The following is an 18,627-nucleotide window of genomic DNA, read 5'->3' on the forward strand; positions in this document are numbered from 1 at the left end:
TAGAGGCCCTGATCTTGGAGGCCCCAACCTTGATCCTTTAATGGTAATCTCTCAAGGAATTTAATTATCTGGCGATCCTATTCCACTATAGGCTCACATGGAATCCACACCATCAGGCAAGGATTCACGTTGCCAAATTGTCCTCACGGGGCATTTTTCTTTTTATGCATGGGGTACTTCATATATCCCACCTGCTTTGCAAAATTTTTAATGTCAAGGTCAAGTCCCAAATTCTGTATGGAATCCCCATCTGGATGTCTGCATTTGGTGCAGATGTAGAGAGGATTCACGTGGGGTTTCTACATAAAATATTTGCCTTGCCCTGTTGCATTTCATATGTTGTAATCAGGGGCAGATCCAAGCTATGACCCCACCCCAACTGTCACGCTAGTGGAGAAGGACACCTGCTGGAATGGAGAGCAAAGTTGGGTGAAAGGGGAACACCCACTGGGTGGGATGCCCAACAAGCTGAGTCAGAATGGGAGTCCTGGTCTACCCAGCAGCTAGACCTGGGCTCCCAGTCTTGATGGGAGCCCAGGTCTACCTGCCCAGCAAATGGCCAGAGAGGCCAGTTCAACTGGGAGCCCTGCTCTACCCAGCAGGTAGATCTGGGATTCAAGCCCAGGCAGGAGCCCAGGTCTACCTACCCAGCAAACCTCGGCCAAGGAGACCACAAGTTCAACTGGTCTACCCAACAGGTAGAGCTCCAAGTCTGGGCAGAAGCCCAGGTCTACCTGCCCAGCAAAACTCAGCCACAGAGGCTGTAAGTTCTACCATGAGTCCAGGTCTACCCAGCAGGTAGATCTGGGCTCCAAGTCCAGACAGGAGCTCAGGTCTACCAGCCCAGCAAACAGCCATGGAGGCCATTAAGTTTAACCGGGAGCCCAGGTCTACCTGCCTGGTTGGCCTGGGCTCAACATAGTGCTCATGCCCCCCCCCCCCGCCAAACACAAACACTGGATTTGCCCGTGGCTGTAATGTACCTGGGTGTGGGTCAACATAAACTGGAAACAATGGCTTGGTCAAGCTTCCGTAAATTTTAGCTGAGAATCTGTTATGCTTCTGAGCAGTATGTTCTGGGAATACTAGGAATACTAATCAATTCAACCTTCTCTCCATACCTGTTACTGTTCTTAAAAGAAGGTGCAGGCTATGGGTCTTTGGCAGATTTGCTGGGAGCCCTTCCCCTTCTTTAAAATTCTGAAGACCAGGATAGAAGATATCGAGCGGCAGGAGCCCCATGCAGCTGGGTGTACGACCTGCTCTCCTTTTCAGCTGTTGCTTTAGCCAGTCTTAGATAAACGGCCTGGTTATTTATATTCTCTGGTTAATCTGCGGGAACAGAGAGCTTTTACCTTGGTGTGGTGTAACATTCTTCTGTCCAATCTTATGTTGAGCAGATACAACGGTCTGGATGTGCAGGCAAGAGTGTGTGGGTGCAACTCCTTGGATATTGAATCCCTTTCTCATATGCTATTAAGCTGCACCTTGTATGATGATCTACACAGGCAGTTGCTTAGCCCACTCCTTCCCTCCCTTTGTGGGGCAGACATCTCTGTGCTGTGACATCTTTATCAGGGAAGGACGAGGCACATACATGCCAGGTCAGAAATATCTTCGTTTAATTCTGTGAAGACATAGTGCAATTGCACAATCTTGCCAATCCTGACTGAGTTTGTTGGTGCCAACTTACTGAAGTGCTGGGGGTTTAGTATGTTTGTGGTTTATTAAGAGTGTATTGTTTTATGTAATGCCAATTCCTGAATCGCAATCAGTTGAAACAGGGCAAAGGTAGAATGTCTCCATAATACCACAGGATCCAACACACAACCTTCCCACATGTAACACACAAGCAGGCAGTTGCGAAGAAACCATGACACTGCCCCTATGTTAGCCCCATGGTGATACAGACACCCATCCATAAGCTCCAGGTTTATGGGGCTTAAATCTCCTGCAGTAGCAGATAACACAACTGCTCCTTCGCCAGGGTCAGTCAGGTATGTATCAGCCTCTTTGTGAGGGAAACAAGCATTTTACAAGAGAGAGGGCTACATGGAGAAGAAAGGAGACTACAACAGCAATTCACAGACAGCAGTATCTGGTAAGTATGCAAGGTAAGTCAGTGACCAGGACCTTTGGAATGGGAGACAGGGGCAGAGCTTGAGAACCATCTTGGGTCACCACCATGACCTTCCAGTCCTTCTGAGACATATGTGGGGGGGGGGGGGTAGGTGTTAGCAAAAAATAATTTAGGATGAAAAATATAAAGACAGTAATACTAGAACTTATACATCCCACAAACCACAGGAACAAGCATAAAAAGGCCATTCTGAAACTCCCACCATGACATATCCACCAGGTCTGCCCCCCACAACCCCACATGGATCCAGCCATACACTCCCGTTTGAGGGAATTCTGTATGGAGTTGAAAATGAGGAGTTGAGCTATATACATAGGAGGTTCCAGATTTAATGGATGCAGTCCCCCAGTAGAAGAGGCAGGGAAGGGTTAATCATACAGGCATTCTTGGGGCACTGCAGTGCAATGCCTTGGCAGTGTTATGGCACTGCAGTGCCATAATCAATGGGAGTTACCTAATAGCGTGTGGGTTAATAGCCCTATTCAGTTAATTGCTTGTTTCGTTTATGCCCCAGGTTGACTGTAATTTCACCTAGAGCCCTTCATCCTATCCAGTCACACCTCCCTCATGTTCATTGGGTTGACTGCCAGTAGCCACTTGGATATCCTCCAAGCAGACCTTGCTCCATGCACGTACTCACACAAATACTTGGCTTAATGTTATGCCACCAATAACTACAGAGAGGCAGGAAGATGAAGCGGTCAGGGCTCAAATTATCACCATTTGTTGTGTTCCATTGGCATGGCTCAGGGCAGGATGCAGGCCCTCTAACACAAAGCATTCATCAAAGCCCTAATTCCTAAGCCTCATCTATGGGCTTTTTCAACTACTTCTGGGAAGCCTTCAAAGATGGACAAAGTTTGCTCATTGGGTTGGGAGGAAGACAGGGGGAGGAAGCATGTCCCTGTGTTGTCTAGGCCATTGTTTCTCAAACTGTGGATCTGGACCCACTAGGTGGGCCGTAAGCCAATTTCAGGTGGGTCCCCATTCATTTCAATATTTTATTTTTAATATATTAGACTGGTATGTAACTGCATTTGGGGAAATGTTACAGATCTGTACTTATAACAGGCTACTTTGTAGTATATGCTTTTTAATAATGATAGTCACTCCTGGGTAAGTGTGGGTAGGATTCCAGCCTAGAATTATTAAAAATTTTCCTGCTTGATGATGTCACTTCCAGTCATGACATTACTTCCGGTGGGTCCTGACAGATTTTCATTCTAAAAAGTGGGTCCCGATGCTAAACGCTTGAGAACCACTGGGCTAGGCAACAAAGGACACTTCCTTCTCTTCCCAAGTCTATCAGTCTGTTTAAAGAATGTGCAGTATACCCCAATTTCCATACCACCAGTGATGTGCTGTGAATATGATTTCCATTTTCATTTGTGACTGGAGGGGACGGGGTAGAGGGGAAGGAAGTGAGTAGGTTTGTTTTCTGGGGCTCTCAATTACAGTACCTGCAGTACCACTGTAGTAGCATGGCCACTAAGCAATTAACAACACTCAGAACTTCTGAGATGGAGCTGGACTCCACCCTTAGACTTTTCTGTTTTGTAGTTGCTAGCTTAGTTGTGGTCTGCCCTACAGTAAAGAAATGTGCTTATCTGACTGCAACAAATAGTGACTGCAATAAACATTTCTTCTGGAACACAGAATACAAAAACCAGCTTGAGGGGCAGCATGATTCTCTGAGAGACAAAGCACAAGATTCTGCCTGAGGCCCACATCCCCCCAACAACAACCTATAGGAGGGAACTGTAGCTTGGCTTTTGCTAAAGTGCATGTGTGCCAGGAGAAGGCCCCGGGTTCAATCTCTAGATAGAGAAGAATTCCTGTTTGAAGCCCTGGAGAGCTGCTACCAGCTAGGAAACTACAGAGCGAGATAGACCTGCCAACTATAAGGTAGGTTCCAATGACTCCACCTCTTTCTCCCCCATGGTTTTACTGTAAGGCTGTGTTGAGACACTTGCATTTTGTTTCTTAATGCTTGATTCCTCATTGTGCCTATATGGTATGATTTCTCCTTGCCCCTATATTCTGTTTTGAAGCCCTACTAACTTCCTTCTTCCATAATAATGGGACATTATTCAATTTTTGTTTTTCTCTTTTGAGAGCAGGCTTTGAAAATGCATACATGATAGCAAGTTTGCATACAACCAGGCATATGTTTCTTTCACATACTGCTCAATTTGCTGATATATGCAAAATCTGAAAAAGAGGCAGAGTGGGTGTGAAAGAATATAACCGTAAAAGAAACGAAAAGTAAGAGATTGCAAAATGGTCAGGTATATGGGAGAAAAACACAGACAAAAGGACACAAATGTGAAATGAAGTCTTTGATAGTGACAGTTTGTGAAGCAATGGATATGAGCACTCAGCATTTTTTAAAAAATGAAAAGAATCCTGAAAAACGGGGAAGAATTAGGAATGTCTATTACATTTTTATGTACTTAGGGCAATGCTTACTGCCCCCTTTGTTATCTTCACAACAGCCCTGTGAGGTGGGTTATGCACGCACACACACACACACACACACACACACACACACACACACACACACACACACACACACAGCTCCGTGGCCAACTCTATGGCCAAGTCTCCCCAGTCCTTGTCAAAAACTCTCAACTACTGCACTACTGACTTTTCTAGGGACTGTCAGATGAATTCCTCTTTTGAGAAGTACAAGTTTCAGTATTCCAAATTCCAGTACATAGTCAAATAAAGGCAGGATACTGAAATAGTTGTAGATTACACAATTAGTAGTATATTAGAGCAAATAAGGCAAAAATTGGCTGGCTTGGATAGTTTGATTCATTCCAGAGTTCTCTAGAAATTCTCAATTTTTAAAGCCTCGTTGCTCTCTCTCATTCAGCATAATTTGAATTCTGCTGAATCAGCAGATCAGATTCTCAAAAAAAAAAAAAAAAAGACTTGCAAGGATGTAGCCTGGGTTTGTAATGTAAAGAGCAAGAGCAAAGACTTCTTTTGTGCAGCCATCTCGGCTTGCGCAAAGCCGATGGCGACAATCTCATTCATTATAATGGAGCAGGATTCCATCCAAGATGAAATGACTTAAATTAAAAAAAACCCTAATCCTAATTTGGCTGCCTGTCACCTTGAAGGCAGCCCATACCTTTGTGAAACACTGAAATGTAATTATTGGTGTTCCTGCTGTTTCACCAGCCCTTTCCTGTCGCTATCCTTAGGTACCCTTGGGAGATGGCACTAATGAGAAGACCTGCTTCCACCTCTATCTATCTCTTCATGATTATGAAATGGGCTTGTCCAAGTGGATGAAAGTACAGAATTAAAAACTGCACATTCTGGCTACATGCTTCATCGAGATTTGTCTGGTGACACACCTGTTTTGAATAAGCCTGTTTGTTCATTGCTCCTCCTTAGGAAAGAATCGTTTACTGCTAATGATGTTTTTCCAGTAATTCAAGAAGTGACCTATCATTCTTCCTCTCCCCAATAAAAGCCTATTAAGGAAGCAATTATCCTGTATGGAGAATAACAATTTCCCTTCCTTCCTTCCTTCCTTCCTTCTCTCTTTCCTATTTGATTCTAGACAATGAAAGACTCAAAAGACATGAGACTGTAACCCAAAGTTTGGATCAAATTTTGCAGTCGGAGTGTGTCGGCTTTGAAGGGTTTCCGAATCCATTCCTCCCCGATGAAGAGTGTTGTATCGCTCAAAGGCTGGCACTTACCAGCAGCAGCCAATCCAATAAAAGGTGGAAAGGTGCCTTTTTTCTTCTTTTGAACTGGTGTGTGTGAGAGAAAGAGAATTCACTTATGTCTGGACAACTCTGACTCATTTACATGGCAATTGATTAAAAGCTCCCAGAGAAATTAAACCAACACAGTAAGTAGAAAAATCCCTTAAAAGGTCTGACTTGTGCTTTTGTTTGCTTCCCCCCCCCAATGGTTATGTGACTAGATCAGATCCACATTCCTGTACATCTATGAAAAATGTGTGGGTGTACGTGTGCTACCTGACAATACAGCCCATCCTTTGTCTGGGTGTGGTTGCTATATCATGTGACATACTTCCCTTCAACTATCTTCCTAACTGCAGCCTGTTCAAAACTGATGACCTCAGATGCTATCAGCTTCTTCCTCCTACCCAGCATGATCTACTAATGAGGAAAAAAATCACTAGCAATAAGATGGTCCAGGTCTCTGGATCCACTGCCATATGGACACCTGGCCTCAGCACTGTATGGCCAAGTGGAAGAAGAAACCTATGGAATGCTTGTGGAGTAGGATGATTGCCCAGAACAAACAATGAACAGGCAAAACCAGAATACAGCACATGCACAGGGCACTTTCCCCCAAACGTTGGGGTGGCATGATGGGATAGGAAGTGGTGGGAGTGGCATTATTTATGCACTGTTTGAATAATACATGACATTTTTCTACACGGGGTAAATGTGATTCCATCTGCCATCCTTACTGTTGCTGATGGTTATCCTTGGTGCTCCTGCAGTCATTGACCCATACAGTGAAGCCATACCTGGCCTTCATACTTTGTTTAAGTACGTAGTGCTAGGAATCACCATGGATGATGGTGACAAATGGACCACACAGTGCAGCAGCCAGTTGCTGGTCTGATCAAGGTGCTAATTTGCAAATGGCCAGTTTGAAAGGTGAGGCAGAAATGAAAAATAAACAAGTGAGGATGTTGCCAAACAATAAAAGTCATGGGCAGATGATCAGATCCACATTCTTGTATCTTTGTGAAAAGGGTTGTTTGGTCACTCTGTATTGAAAAGGTATTATTGAACCTGGAGGAGGTCCAGGAAAAGGAGAAGACGATGATTAAGGCAATGAAACCCTTCCATAGGAGAAAAGGCTTGTTAAGGTTTTATGTTTTTAAAGGCTTTTAATGATGGGGAAGTTTATAAAATTAGGGAAGGTGCAATAGCGTAGCTAAGGCAGGGCCAGGCAGTACATGGCCCCAGGTACTACACCTGAGGGGGTGTCAAACCGGGGTCACTCGTAGTGGTTTTGTGTTACTCTCAGTGACTGATAGCTCTTTTTTTTTTTACCTTTTCCCCCCCCCCCCACTTGTCAAGGAAAAAAATGGCAGAAAAGTGATCAGCCACTCAGAACAGCTCACAACCACTCTGTCCATGTGTTCCTGAGGCCCCTTTATGACCGCAGTTCCTTCTCATGCACCCTCCCCCTCATGCATTGGGAACTTTGCAAGCCACTCTGAGTGGTCAGCCACTTCTTGGACCTTTTTTTCCCCTTGAGAAGTGGGGGAAGAAAGGCGAAAAAAGTGACTGACCAGTCAGAGCAGGCTGCAACAGCTCCAAGTGCTGCCATACCCCGGAAGTAATTGGCGGTGGCATCATCAAGTCACTGCAATTACTTCTGGGTTAGGCACCTGGGGGGGGTGACATTGCAAGTCACAAGCCCCGGTTGCCAGAGGGGCCAGCTACACCCCTGGAAAGATGAAACATGAATGGCTGTCAAGAAATAATTATCTCTGAATACCAAAATGGGACCTTACCAAATGAAATGATGGTGATTAATATTTATAAACTGTTTTTCAACAGAAACATTTACAAAAAAGTAATATTGATTATAGAGTAAATAGCAAAAGGTATTTCGTCATGCAACACATAATTTAGAATTCATTGCCACAAGAATCTACTGGGTCTACCAGCTTAGACTTCCAAATGATTAAAGAAATACATACATGATGCATCTGTTAACATATTGTGCACGTTCCAGCTGGCATTATATGTGACTACCAGATGCTGGAGTCAAAGGACAGGGTTATTGCTGTATAGCATGTTTATGAACACCCAAAGGCATCTAATTTGCCTGAACTTTTAGTCATGGGTAATATTGCCAATATTTTATAAATTAACATTTGTGGGCTTTTTTAAGTTAGAGCCCAAACCTAGAGAGAGGGCGGGGAAGGCAGGGGGCAGGGAGGGGGGGTGGGAGGCATGCCGGGGCAGGGAGGGAGGCAGGTCTGTGGAGCTCTGCTCCACTGGATCCAAGGCGTTCGTGCAGGACTCGGCGCCCTACACAAACGCCTTTACTTTCCCTCTGACCTTTTGGTCGGCGGTAAAGTGAGTAGCCCCACTGCGGGTCTGCTTACCTTACCCGGGAGAAGGGGATGAAAGTCCCCTTCTCCCGAGGTGCTACCCATGGTAGTCCAGGGCACATAGGATCCTGCAGCAACCATTCTCGGTGCCGCCGAGGCTGGGCGCCCCGAGCAGCTCAGGATTGGGCTGCCCGTTGAGTTAAATTAGGATCAGAGTATTGCTAAACTCAGCAGAATGCAAAATAGGACTTGAGAAAGCTGGTGCAAATGCACATTTAAGTTGTCCATAACTTATGTTTGAACTAATTGCCATTAGTTATTTGATTTTTTCTGTTAACCGCTTTGTGAACTTTTCATTGAAAAGCAGTATATAAATACTGTTAATAATAATAATATCCATAAGTGCTTGTTTGTATTGAAATAAGCAGGCATAAATAGAGCAGTGAACAAAATACAGTAGGCCCATGGTATCCATGGGGGATCTGTTCCAGGACCTTTGCAGATACGGAATACAGTGAATAGTGAAATCCATGGGGTGGGGGCTGAGCCAGCAACTGAAAGTGCTTTTCGGAACCTTCCAGGAGGTCTTCTGAAACATGGAGAGGCCGTAAGCAACCTCCCCGTGTCTCAGAAGGTCTCCCGGACGTAACAGGAAGTCAAATCCGTGGATGTCTGCGGATGAAGAGGCCCCACTGTATTGGATACTTTAAATTCTTGAAATATGCATAATACTTAAGACAGTTTGATTCAAATGCATGCATATGTGGTGGCTACCCAAAGGAAAGTCCAGAAAACCAATATAACATCTACATGAAACTGCTGGGGAAGATCATCCAGGGTTTGGGAGTTGGGTGTCACCAATTTTCAGATGACATCCAACTCTATCTCTCTGTGTTATCTAATACCATGGAGGTTATAGATTCCCAAGGGCATTGCTTGGAGGCAATGGAGGACTGGGTGAGGATTAACAAGTTGAACAAGTCCAGACAAAACAGAGGTCTTCTTGATTGGGAGAACTGTGATACAGATAAATATTTGATTATCAGCCTGTTCTGAATGGGTGGCGCTCTCTCTCTCTCTCTCTCTCTCTCTCTCTCACTGTTTAGATCTCCTCCTGGATTCCTTGCTGCTCTTGGATAACCTATTTGCCCAGCTTTAAACAGCCCATTCCTCAAGGTTTAAACAACCCATTCCTCTGGGGAACTCTTCTATGTTGTTGCCATTAACCACAAAGAGGTGAGGCTTCTCTGTGGCCGTTGAGCCAAGAACTCTCTCTTCCCTGTTGACTTTCCAGCAGAGGCTGAAACCTTTTCTCATTTAGCATTTTCCCTTTTGTTGCTAGTGCTGGGCTTTTCCGTCCTTTTGTGCTATATGCTCCTATCATTTTTATTGGTTGTTTTTTTTAGTAATTTTATTAATTGGGCATACATTTTTAAACAAATACATGTGTGTGTGAGAAGATATGATTTTCTGACTACATACCATCAAGAATAATCATCAATATTATTGTTCGTGTGTGTCGCAATTTCTAAAAAATCCTTTTAATTCAGATGTCAAGATAAGATTTTTCGCACAAAGCTATTTTAGCAGTTGAAAGGCTGTAATTAATAAGGTGTGATTATTTCATGTTATGCAATAACTTTCATCTTCCACTCAACAGAAACTAGGGACTAGAGAAATGGATGGGTCACAGAGCCAAAGAGGTTGTGAAAATGTGGGAAAGGTTCAGCATGGAGAGGTACAGTTCCAACACAGCACTGCCAGATTTTAAAGCAGCCCATGTTTTGATTAACGGCTAGTGCAATACATACAAGTGCAATACATGCAATATTTAAGTACTTCTTTCAACATTAGATCCATCCACAGGTCTATCACAAGTCTGCCAGAAGAAGCTTGTCTGGTGCCAAAATGCAGCAGTGATGTTGTTAAGACCAAGATCCCAGGCAAAGCAGATTCCCCATTTCAGATGGCTTTGGAGCATTTTTCAGTGTATGTTCCCAAATGGGACCAGGCAAATACATGTGGAATAAATGGCATGGTCTGCAACAGGCTTCCAGACTTCATTCTGCAGCCAGTAAAAAGTCTACGATTTTCAAGCCTGTTGGGTAAGAGATCTCAGAAGTGACACCTTTTCATGCTACTTGCAATGGACTGCAGTTTGCAGAGTTGAAGGCTTTTGTTAGGAGCTTTTGACCTAGAAGAAGCCAACTAATGCAAGACACATAACCATTAACCTGCTCACACGATCCTTTTAGCAGTTCATTTCAGCTTGGACTGCAATATAGTTTTGTTCATAGTGAGCGCACCTTCAGCCTGTTGGCCAGGTCTCCAGTGTCTTCTTTTCTCTGTAATGGATGTTTGCAGAGCCATAGAGGATTTCAGGAGAGTGATAGCTGTGGTGTACTGGTAAGTAAGGGGAAATGGCCCTTGTTTGTCTGGAGTGAATGTTCTCTTCTGGGGTTAATAGTGGCTTCACAGCCCAATCCTGAACTGCCCCGGGTGCAGGGCTGCAGCGGTGCCAAAAATAGCTGCTGCTGCATCCTTCGTACCCCAGGCAGCTGCCGGGGGCTCCTCGGGAGAAGGGGACTTTTGTCCCCCTGGGTAAATGGAGTAGTCCTGCAATGGGACTGCTAACAAAAAGGTGGGTGGTGAATCCAGTGCCTCCATAAGCCCGATGTGGAGGCTTTGGATCCAGTGGAGCTTTGCTGCACCGGTCCTGCCTCCCTCCCTCCCTCCCCACTCCCTCCCCCATCACGCTGCCTCCCTGCCCTTTCCCCACCCTCCGCCCACCTCCCCCCTCCCCAGAACGCCTCCTCCCCACCTCCTCCCCAGCCTCCACCTACCTCTCCCCTGCTTGGTGGTCTGTGCAACCACTGAGCAGTGGAGCTCGGGCGCCCACCCAGTGCTGGGCTACCAGTGTCTTATGGCACATTTGCGACAGTGCGCGCCAGCGGAAAGCGGGTGCACCGAGCTCAGGATTGGGCTCTCAGTGTTGTGATTTTTGGTACGGCAACAGAAGTGACGGGGAAAAGGTTAAATCCTCCCTGTACACCACAGTCTATATTGTGATTGAATTCCTATCACTGCTATTGAACTTAAAACTCAATTAAAAACCTTTGAGCTATGTATTTAATGTAATGTGGTTTGCTCCTGAATCCTTTGCCATGCTCTAAGTACCTTGGTTAGCATAACATAAACCAAAAAAGCCATGTTTTAAGAAACGATTCACTTCACACTGTTTTGCTTTGAGATATATTAATTTTAGAATATGAATTTCGTGCTCATGAAGAAAAAATGAAGCCTCACCTGGATACCTTGGCTTTCACGGCAGCAAAAACAGGTCATGTTCCTGTGCAAATGGACTGCCGATACACTATGTCTGTAAAAACCCTTTTAATTCTAGTTCAGAGTGTTTCCTAACAAGTCTGTCCAATGAAGCAATTTGAAGAGTGATTTTCTGATATGCACACACCACAACATACATAGACAGTATAAGAAAAGGAGGGGATAAAGATGGCAAACTCACTTTTCTTTAATCTTAGGAAACTTTATCAACCTGTACCTCTGGTGGTGCACAAGTAGAAATTCAATCATATTTTCTATATTTATAGGATGGAACAACCTTTTATCTCATCTTTGCCCCTTCTTTCTGCGCACAAAAAGCCTACAATTTCATGCCATTTTCAAGGCTGACTGTGCCCGCAATTGTGCGCAAGGAAATGTAATATCTTTAACAGCCACCAGTCTTTATGCCAATAACACTTGATTAGTCCTAATTGGTGCAATGATTACCAAATAGTTCACTGAAGGGACAAACCACTGGAAATTTGTTTGGAGATGGATTTTCTTGCTTGGAAGTTACCCTTCTGTTTGACTGTGGTGGGCCATAATCCTTCTCTGTCACTCGCTGCTATTCCTGAGCAATATAAGAACACCTATTAGACTGCTACATAAAAGAAAAGACCCTTCCATCTGTGTCTTAGAGCAGCAGAAGTGTTGTGTTCTAGCAAAGTACTGTCCAGTCCTGAAGGAGGTGGCTCTGCCGGGTACGGTGGCAACAAAATGGCTACAGCTGCATCCAGTAGCACTGCCGAGGCCGCTAGTGATCTCCTTGGGGGAGGGGAACTTTTGTCCCCTTCACCCAGGGAAAGCTCCAAGCCCTGCAATGGAGTTTCTCAAGTGTGTGCTGACTAGTTTGCCAGCGCAGACTTGAGAGTCTCTGGGTCCTCCCTCCCACCCTAGTTCCTCCCCCTCCCCCGCCCTCCCCCTGCCCTGTTCCACCCACTTCCTGCCTCTCACATCCAAAACTACTTACCACTGGCCAGCGCTGCTGGAGTGCCAGCTGGCCCTCCATGCAGCGCGGAGACTTAGTGCCAACTGGCACTGGCCCAGTGCTGGTAGCCCCTCCTCTCTGGGTGCTGCAGATGTGCCTTACAGCACATTTGTGACACCCTGCACTGGCGCTGAGGAAGTTCAGGATTGGGCCCCAGATTGTTCTCTGTTTGCCTAGTGATAAGAACAGCTCTCTAAAATAAGTACAGAATCAGTCCTGTAGAATAAGTACTGTATTCAAATTCAATTAACAAAGTTCAATCGATAGGTGGCGCTCCACCAGCTACTCTCACAGCCTAAGGTTGCCAGTTACCCCACAATGATCCTGTTTTGTCCAGCATTTGCTTTTGTATCAGGTGGATAAGTGACAAAGATAAATCTCAGGCAATTTTAAGGCTGTGCTGGATTTCATCACTTGACTACTTAGCAATGCCACAGCGCCTGTTTTTCAAGGGTTGGTCATCTTGTGACATCACTAGGCCCCCACCTTGTGACATCACTGGGCTCCACCTCCAAATCTTAGGGTGTTGGATGCATTTGATCTAGCAGCCCTAACTCAGTCTAACCTATTGCAAAGGGTACTGTATGAATAAAAAGGCTGGAAGAACCCTGTTTGCCAGGCTGAGGTCCTTGAAAGAAGGGCGGGATGTTGACGATAATAAGCAAGCTGGCGTGAAAATACAGAGAATCTCTTAAGAAAAGAAAACACCAGGCATTGAATTGTTTTTAATGTTTTATTGCTAATAGTGATTCTCTACAGTTCATCCAGCATCTGTACAGCGAGGCCATACTTATATACGACAAGTAGGTAAACAATGTGTTTTGCTTTCACACATTCTTCAATTACACAGGCCTACAAAATTGAGGGTCAGAAAAGTTTTTCCCAAAATTTATGGTGGTTTGATACAAATTTGGGGTGCTGATTCAAAAAATGGCATCTGATTTGGCCTAATGTCTAGTTTTGGAGATACAGTATAACCTCATTAGTGAATGGTGTATGCTTCCTCATGAGGAAGCTGCTTGAACCATTCACTAAAGAGGCTATGCCATGTCTCCAAAACCAGATGTGATAGAGCAAAACGGATGCCATTTTTTGAATCAGCAAATATACCCAGGAATTGGTGTAACGTTTAAGGAAGCAAAATGTGTGTTGGCCTGTGTTATCTGTTCACAGTTAGAAGTAAACACAAACACACATACATACACAAACACACACACAGGAAGTGTACCATTATCACAATTTAAACAATTGTTCTATTGAACCATGACACCCACCCAATTTTTCAAAAACAATTTGAATACTGCTCATTATAGTTGCGAAATGGATCTTTAATAATTTTACGAATGAATTTTTTTTCAGCTAACTGTGATGTGATGTGTTGATTCTTCCTTATAAAATATATTGATTAAAATATATCAATATAAAAAATATCCAACTTTATTCACCCTTGGTGACTTTTGTACTGTTATTAATTTGTTTATTGTTTTATGATATTTATATTGTTATCTGTGATGTTGTTATTTACCGTGGGCGCCCCATTTTGAGGGAAAAGGCAAGGTATAAATGTCTTTAATAAATAATTAAATATGAAGTGTTTCTCTTTGGCCTGTCTTCTCTTAGCACTATGACTGCTAATTCTGGCCATTTCAGCAGTACCCACAATTTATAAATCCATTTCCCCAATCTCCCCACATAGTTTTTCCTACTTTATGCATCTCTATTTCAACCTAATTTAAAATGTTCATTTGTTTGAGCATTTATATTGTGCTTTTCTTTCACAGAAGAAAAATTTTTGAAGAGAAGCAAAAGCTGCAATCTTATATATACTTACTTGGGAGCAAGTTATATTGAACTTTGTGGCTTTCCTTCTGAGCATACGTATATATACTCATACTGAAAGTAAACATGGTTTCTTTTACATTTGTGCTTCTCCAAGTGGAGGTGATAAGTCTTCTTGGTTCTCAGGCCATTAGGGTCATATAATAACGTGCACAAACACCAGCACAACAACCACCATATCAAAAGTCCATCCACAAAATGTCATACTGACACAGCCCTCCCGGTAACTGTGGTGCAGTCCTTCCATGAATGCTGATAGGGTCCATGGAAACTCTGACACATCCTGTCATCCATGAAGCAGCATCTTGATGTCAACACATCATCAGTGTGACATCCAAGGAGCCAATCACTGTACTCACCCAAGGCCCAATGCCAGTAGCCAGAGAAGCGCCATCAAGGTGAACTGAGCAGGGGGTGATGGAAAATGCAGGACAAATAAGCGTATACGTATATATACGTATATATACTCATACTGAAAGTAAACATGGTTTCTTTTACATTTGTGCTTCTCCAAGTGGAGGTGATAAGTCTTCTTGGTTCTCAGGCCATTAGGGTCATATAATAACGTGCACAAACACCAGCACAACAACCACCATATCAAAAGTCCATCCACAAAATGTCATACTGACACAGCCCTCCCGGTAACTGTGGTGCAGTCCTTCCATGAATGCTGATAGGGTCCATGGAAACTCTGACACATCCTGTCATCCATGAAGCAGCATCTTGATGTCAACACATCATCAGTGTGACATCCAAGGAGCCAATCACTGTACTCACCCAAGGCCCAATGCCAGTAGCCAGAGAAGCGCCATCAAGGTGAACTGAGCAGGGGGTGATGGAAAATGCAGGACAAATAAGCAGCCACCACTCTGCACCTGCCCCTAGGAATCAGCATCACAGCAACAGTCACCCCCACCTACCAAGGGGAGTGGCCAAACACCACACACACACATGCAATGCAAGGATGCCAAACTACTCCTAGTCCCTAAAGGGATTATTGTAGTATCAGCAGCAAAGGGTCAAAACCAAAGAACTAAAATGAATCCTTGTGACCAGGGTTCAAGTCCCCATATCCCACACACACATCCCAGGAAATACCTTTTAGAGAACAGCAAGTGTAGAAAATTAACTCCATCAGAAGAGGGCAACCATGTCAAATAGGCACCCAAGTCTCTTGATGGCAAGGGTTTGAGTCCCTTTGGGGACATCCACCAGTTTGAAGGAGCCGTTTTGCTGAGTAGGGACTGGGACAAGTCACAAAGGGAGCTGCCACAGCACTTGGGCAAAGCCTGAGTTGTATCAATCAGCTTTGCGCTTGTTGCTCAGCTACTATCTTTACATTTTAAGACTGTACAATATGCACAGACAAGAGAATGCCTATAACAAAATGTTGTGTGATGCACATCTTTCTATGAAGATGGTCTACTGGATTTACTGAAGTATAAGCATGCACTGGATTACATGGTAGGTTGAAGGGACTTGGCTGCAGTATTCAGTACTGAAGATGCAGCCTTACTTCCCTCCCTCCCTAGCTGCATGTTTTAAATCTTCTCCCCATTTTTATTTCTCTCTTTATATGTCTCTAAGCCCTCTATGCTGTCTTTCTTTCAGGCTTGAAATGCAGTTCCAAATATTTATGTTTGTAGAATTCATAAGATTTATAACCCGCCTTTCCCCTTAGACTATTGAGTGCTTAAGGCTGCAATTCTAACCACACTTGCCTGAGAGTAAGCCCCATTGAACAAAATAGGACTTACTTCTGAGCAGACCTGGTTAGGATTGTGCCCTAAGGCAGCTAAATTTTGCTGAAATAACTTTGTAAATGAAATCCTTTCCTGTCTGCTTGGCAGGCAATTTCAAGTCTCTCTAGGAATTCAAATTTTCTCTTTTTCTTCAACCCTGAGCTACCCTGGAATCAGAGCATTTGGGGGCTTTTTTGCCCTTCTAGTTGCCTTAAAAAATGAAGTTTTGTACCCAGAAAACTGCCTTCTGGGTGGTCCCATTTTTAATACTTTCCTATCAGTACAGGTGTGGGAACTTCAGAAATGAACAGAGATATTTTACATCTGGGCAATAGCTGTTCAATATGAATTAGGTGAGGGAGCACATTTTTAAATTTGCTTGCTGGCACCTTTTTCATATTGAAAGTGTTACCCGAGTTTGCATCTCACAAAATGTGAGACAGCAAACTGTCATTTTTATACTTCTAGTTAGTGAATCTTGAAAATTAATTCCATTTAGAACCAGCCTATTTTCAGCCTGTGAGAAATTGAACTTTACTTCCGAGACCTGAAGGGTGTTAGGATGCTATTAAAACTGGAGATTGGATTACTTGGTCCGTGGTTGGCTCCCTGGACCCCTCTCTAAGCAAGGGTGCATGAAGTCTTACGCTCATTCCCCTAAAGTATAGAAATAAATGATATTTCTTTTTAGCAGTCATTCTTTTGAGATCTCTGTGTGAAAGATCACACGTATTCCACCATTTAAAGCCTCTAATAAGAAAATATTGTAGGCAAGCACCTTCAAATAATTTTTTTCAGTGTAAACCCAGAACTTAGAGCAAATGTAAATGTAAATAAGGATTAATATTAGTGCAGAATTCATTTTTCCAAGGCTCATAATATGCATTGTCCATAGGAATGATCTATTGTTTAAATTGAGCTGTTTTTTATTAACCTTGCGACACAAGCTCACATTTTATATCCTCCTACTGTACTCATCTTGCCTTGACTGACAACATGATCAATGTCCTCTCTCCTCCAAAAAAGTCACAATTGGCATTTTGTGGGGGTTTCCTGTACAAAATAGTAACTGTGTCAAGGATTTAAACACTGCAAAATGGAAGTTTTGTCTTTCAGATTTGGTAGATCATCCACATATTAAGAACACAAGAACATAAGAACAGCCTCACTGGATCAGGCCATAGGCCCATGTAGTCCAGCTTCCTGTATCTCACAGCGGCCCCACCAAATGCCCCAGGGAGCACACCTGATAACAAGAGACCAGCATCCTGGTGCCCTCCCTTGCATCTGGCATTCTGACATAGCCCATTTCTAAAATCAGGAGGTTGCACATACACATCATGGCTTGTAACCCATAATGGATTTTTCCTTCAGAAACTTGTCCAATCCCCTCTTAAAGGCATCCAGGACAGACACCATCACCACATCCTGTGACAAGGAGTTCCACAGACCAACCACATGCTGAGTAAAGAAATATTTTCTTTTGTCTGTTCTAACTCTCCCAACACTCAATTTTAGTGGATGTCCCCTGGTTCTGGTGTTATGTGAGAGTATAAAGAGCATCTCTCTGTCCATCCCCTGCATAATTTTGTATGTCTCAATCATGTCCCCCCCTCAGGTGTCTCTTTTCTAGGCTGAAGAGGCCCAAACACCATAGCCTTTCCTCATAAGGAAGGTGCCCCAGTCCAGCAATCATCTTAGTCGCCCTCTTTTGCACCTTTCCCATTTCCACTATATCCTTTTTGAGATGCGGCGACCAGAACTGGACACAATACTCCAGGTGTGGCCTTACTATTGATTTGTACAACGGCATTATAATATTAGCCATTTTGTTCTCAATCCCTTTTCTAATGATCACAAGCATAGAATTGGCCTTCTTCACTGCCGCCGCACATTGGGTCGACACTTTCATCGACCTGTCCACCACCACCCCAAGATCTCTCTCCTGATCTGTCACAGACAGCTCAGAACCCATCAGCCTATATGTGAAGTTTTGATTTTTTGCCCCAATGTGCATGACTTTACACTTACTGACGTTGAAACGCACCTTGTTCTCCCTGTACTCTTGTTCTCTCCCTGTTCTCTTGTACTCCCTGTGTTCCCCATCCTAACAGCTTAGGGCTGTACTCCTCCAGAACACCTTCCCTTTCTTTTGTTCCTCTACTAATTCTTCCTACTACTGCCAGTGTCACCCGTGCTGTTGTTGCTCTGCTTCCTGTCTCCAGGCTTCCTATCATATTTTAAAACACTGTTGTTCATCTTAGACAGGTGCATGGATGGCTTCACCACACTGTTCTTCTGCTCCATCAGCTAATAGGGTTGGCATCTCTATGTGATAGCACCAGGGCTTTTTTTGTAATGGAACGCACAGGAATGGCATTCTGGCACCTTTTTTCCATCCCTCCTCCCCGCCCCCAACTTTTTTCCCTTCCTGCACCGCCCCGCACTGCTGGCTAGGGAGGGATTCGAACCTCCAATGTTGTGCTCAAAACACATAGAC

The sequence above is a fragment of the Tiliqua scincoides genome, chromosome 1 (genome assembly GCF_035046505.1).
Source record: "Tiliqua scincoides isolate rTilSci1 chromosome 1, rTilSci1.hap2, whole genome shotgun sequence".
NCBI lineage: Eukaryota > Metazoa > Chordata > Lepidosauria > Squamata > Scincidae > Tiliqua > Tiliqua scincoides.